Below are 5,343 nucleotides of genomic sequence, written 5' to 3'. Positions count from 1 at the left end.
TCTCTCTCTCTCTCTCTCTCTCTCTCTCTCTCTCTCTCTGCCAGATATCTTAAGTGCCTTGGTACAATTCTAGAAGGAGTAGGGAGCTTTTTTCTAGAGCTAGGAAATCGCATCTTGCAGATAAAGAATCTGGCACACAACCACAGCACTTTTCATACATGTTATGATATGATAAAACTTAAGTCTTATACAAAGCTGATTGCTACCAGCATAATTTCTTTCAGATGTTGGTAGCTATAATTGCTAGAGTAAAATATATTCAAATAGAGACAACAAACCTTTATTATTGCTTTGCTTTCCATATCTTGAATACAGTCAGTGTCTGAATTGATAAATGAAGATTGTTTGATATTGAGGTTTCTCATAATATTTATGTTTATGAAATATCATTGTCTGTGACGATATATAATTACAGAGTATCATTGTTGTCGATTTGTTAGGCAAGTGTTCATTAATTAAATGCCAAATTCTTTTCAAGGTTTTCGTTATAACTAACTTGTTTCTATTATTTTTTTCTTAGAATGCTATGGAGACGTGGCAGACTTTGTATTTGTTCTGGACTCCTCTAGCAGCATTTGGCCTCCTGACTATAACAGATTGCGGTCATTTGTTAATAATTTTGCAAAAAACTACAATATTGGACAAGGGCCATGCCAAGTAAAAATGGGTGTGGTATCATACAGCGACAAGGCACATGTAGACATTCCACTCGACAAATACAAAGATAGGTGGGCTGTATCAGATGCAATCAAAAATGTTCCTTATCGAATGGGACAGACAAACACAGCTGATGCCTTGGACCTTACAAAGAAAATGTTTGAACGTCCTTATCCACAACCTGAAAGACCCCAAGTTGCTATTATTGTCACTGATGGAGTATCAGACAATCGTGAAGAAACAAGAAGAAAAGCTCAGAAACTAAAGGATGCCGGAATTCATACATACTCAGTTGGAGTAGGAAACAATGTTGATTTGCAAGAATTAATGGATATTGCCAGTACATACCCGAAAGGAATTGTTCGTGTACCAAGCTATAAAGCTCTTGAACAGATTGCAATCAGTTTTAACGTCAGTAAGTAGTCCTTTTTATCACATTTAAAAATATAATCTCCATCATTCTATTTTTTTAAATATATTAGATATATTTTAGCAAAAAGAAAATGCAAGAACAATTGCTATTAGAAGTCCATGTAAAACTGAAAAGTCCAAAAAATATTCACTTGGTATTTTTTTTATTCATATAGGTGAAACAACTTACAAACAGATGTGAAATTTCAAAAAGATACAAATTATATTTTATTTCATAAACAATATCTAATGCAAAGCATTTTAACATTAAAATATTATTGAAGTAGAAAGCATATGTAAAACAATGTTTGATAAATAGAGATTATAATAAGTGTTTGTGCATAGTTATCTTCTCTTAAGATCTTAAGGTTCTTTTAACTTTGAAAAAGAAGCTAATTTTGGTAATATCATGACAATTGAATTTACATGAAGGCCATTCCAAATTTGAAATCTAATTTCCAAGATTTTTTAAACAATGAGAACGAGTGCAATTATTCATCCTTTAAATGACTAGCATGCTCTTAAACATGACTTAATAGCCTGAGTTTCTTTGAGAAAATCATCATCATCATCATCTTCTTCAGCAGCAGCAGCAGCATCACCATCATAAATTTAACATCCATTTTCTATGCTGGCATGGGATGGTTGGTTTGACAGGAGTTTGCCAGCCAGGGAGCTGTCCAGACTTGAGTTTTCCATTTGGCATGGTTTCTACAGCTGGATGCCCTTCCTAAAGCCAACCACTTTACAAAGTGTGCTGGGTGTTTTTTACATGCCACTGGCATGGGTGCATTTATGCAGCACTAGCACAAGGGTGTCTACACAGCACCAGCACAAGTGCATTTTACATGGCACTGGCACCTGCAAAAGACATGCCTGTATGTACGGATGACCACAATTTTATTTATCTTGACACATCTCAAGTACAGCAAATAGCCACAACTCCCAGTCCCTTGTCGTTTCCTCAGTAAGGCTCAGCATCTGAAGATCCTTTCTTACTACTTCATCCCACATCTTCCTATGTCTACCCCTTCTTCAGATTCCCCCCACAATTAGAGATTTGACACCTCTTTACACAGCTGTTCTCATCCATATGCATCACGTAACCAAACCAGTGCAGTCTTCTTTCTTACACACAACATCTGATGCCTCTTAAATCCAATTTTTCTCTTAGATCATTCCGTCATGTGTGCACATTGACATTACCCATCCATTGGAGCATGCTAGCTTCATTTTTTTCAAGCTTTTACAAGTCCTCCATAGTCACAGCCCATGTTTCACTGCCATGTAGCATAGCTGTATGTACACAGGCATCAAAGAATCTGCCTTTTACTCTTAGAATATAAGATCCATAGATCCAGTTTACTGTATAATAAGCATGTTATATATTTATATTTTTAGAGGAAAGTAATATCCATAGTTTTATTTATATATTTCTTAGTATGTAAATAATATCAATGTGAGTACAAGTAGCAACAGCAGTAGCATTGATACTAGTTTTATTTTTTCATACAGCACTTTTTCAAGAGACATAAATTTCTAACCTTCAAACTGGAATCTTAATTTACAAGTTGCTTCATTGATAGATTTTGAGCAGTGCCCAAATACCTAACCTTTATCATTCACTAAAATCAAGAATAAAGTATTTTATGTCAGGAAAATCAAAAGTTGTGATGTTCCTGATTTTCTGAAGTAATAAATATAAAATGGTAGGAATGAATATGTGTGCTTTTGTGCTGTGAAATTTGTTCCTTTCCAAATTTACATTCACTGTGAACATGGCACCCTCCACTTATTGTTCACACTGCAAAATCATTGACTAAATAAGCAGAGATAGTGTAGTATAATAGTATTGTCTCACCCAGGACTATTCAACCCACTTAATGTTTCTGCCATGAGAAAATGCACCCAGTACATTATGTAACATGGTTGATATTAGGAAGGACATCCAGCCATAGAAACCAAACCAAATGACTTTCTAAATTTAGATCATGACAACCTGTTCAACTCGTGTCACCATGAAAAGCAGATATGAAATGATGATGAATGATTTTTAAAAATGATTAAAGTTTGTTAAAAAGATAAAAGAAGAAATTTTGGCTTAGTTTTAAATATCTTTACATAAGAAACAAGAGAACATAAAGAGTGGTCCATGGAGAAGAATGCTTGAATGAATGCTTTACTATATCTAGTTTGACACTACACTGTTTTCATTTGAAATTTTGTGCAAGCTTAAGCTTAATTCTAACCTACCAATAAAATAAATAATATATCAGAGCAGATCAATTGTCTGTACACCCTTCCCATAAAATTTGCTTTTACATAGCTAGAAATTGTCAATTTTACTGCATCACACAAACTCAACTCATCAATACTTCTCAGAAAAGGTTTTACATATATTTCCCCATGAACTTAAAAAAGTAAAAACTTACATATATTCAGCTGTTCTTATTCCCTAGTCTAAAAGTGTTTTATCTTCAGACTAATTATAAAATAAATTTTTTTTTAAATCTGCTTAAGAAAAATGTCAATTAAATAAAAAGACCTTTCTCAATTGACAAAAATTAATATGTGTTTTGTTAGACTAGTCATAAATCCTGGTATTGTAGGGAAAATGGATATAATTACTTCAAGCAGTCCTTGTGTAATATTGGTTTAAATTTAAAGAGTTGAAGTCAGAGTTTACATGTGTAAAACTAAATAGTGCAAGACATTCCTTCTAGCAACTTCCTTCAAGCAAAAATTATTATGTGAAAATACATTAATATACGTCTTAATTTTTCTTCAGAGAAGATGACAACCCCAGCATATGCACCAACTACAGCAAGGATACTTGAGGTAACATCACAGATATTTTATCAACTTTCATCAAAAAAAATTACTGAAATTACAACAGCATCTCAAAAACCTGAAATTACATTAACATTTGAAAATAGGGAACACAGTGGTAAAAGTGACGATGACAAAACACAAACCCTGACAACATTGACGCCAATCATAACATTCCCAATGGTTAAACAAACAGTGACAAAGAAACCACTATCGAAAGCTACACCTTCAATGACAACTTCTAAAAGACTTACTACAACACCAGTAATGACACTTACAACAACTACACATAAAATAAGAAAGACACCCATGAAACAAACCACGACTGCAGTATTAACAGAAACAAATACAAACTTGCAACAAACAAAATTAACACACAATGGAACAACACATTCAATACTAGAAACAATAACACTACCAGTAATTACAAACAGTATAGTGAAAGTAACCTCAAAGGAACGGGAGGGGAATACAACAGAATCTACATTAACACAACTTCAGAATAAAACAACTGAATGGATATACAACAAAAACTGGAATAAGACGTTACAAAATGAAACAGATACGGAAATGGTTGGCCACTTTACACCATTCACAAACACAGTAACGACACACCCAAACCAAATATCAAAAATAAAAGAGTTCAATACTCCAAACACTACCATAGCACATAGGGACATAACAAAAATAACAGAAAAACCCATTTTATATAATAATATAACAACACATCCTGAAGAACATGTAAATATCACAAGAGACAACAAAAGTACACAGAGAACTTTACAGAACACAGCACAGACTAGCCTAGAAATACTAGGAATAACAGAGCACGATGACGTGAAAAGAAGATCGACAAACGGAATTACACAAGAATATATGCACACAACAGAAAACATACCTGAATACACACAAAAACATAAACATCATGGCAAAACAGCACCAACTAACATTATAACTGAACAGCAATACACAACTCGGGCATCAACTGAAAATACTCTCGAAATAACTACACTTCTCACAACGACATCAAAACTGACACCGGTATCACCTCTAGCCGAAGAAGTAGGTACATCTATGCCAAGTACAATTTCTCATACCAGAATGACCACACCAACTCAAACATATAGTGATTCTACAACAGAACATACGACTGTCACTGAACTCCCACGCACTGATACAACTAGCACTGAAGCTACAACTATGACATCGACTGAAAAGACACCAGAAGGTACAACACCAACAAGCACACTAGAAATGCTTACCACACATGTCAAAGACACAACGACACACGTTACACCAACAACACAAATACACACAGAAACTGAGGAGTCAACTTCCCAACTTCCTACAACGTCTCACGCTATACCACCTACAAGTGAAAGAACAATACAACCTGAGGATATTCTAAAGACTGCCACTGCAGAACCTCTCACCACAACTACAAAA

Source organism: Octopus bimaculoides, chromosome 17 (assembly GCF_001194135.2).
Source record: "Octopus bimaculoides isolate UCB-OBI-ISO-001 chromosome 17, ASM119413v2, whole genome shotgun sequence".
Lineage (NCBI taxonomy): Eukaryota > Metazoa > Mollusca > Cephalopoda > Octopoda > Octopodidae > Octopus > Octopus bimaculoides.
Note: the sequence above shows the minus strand (reverse complement) of the source record.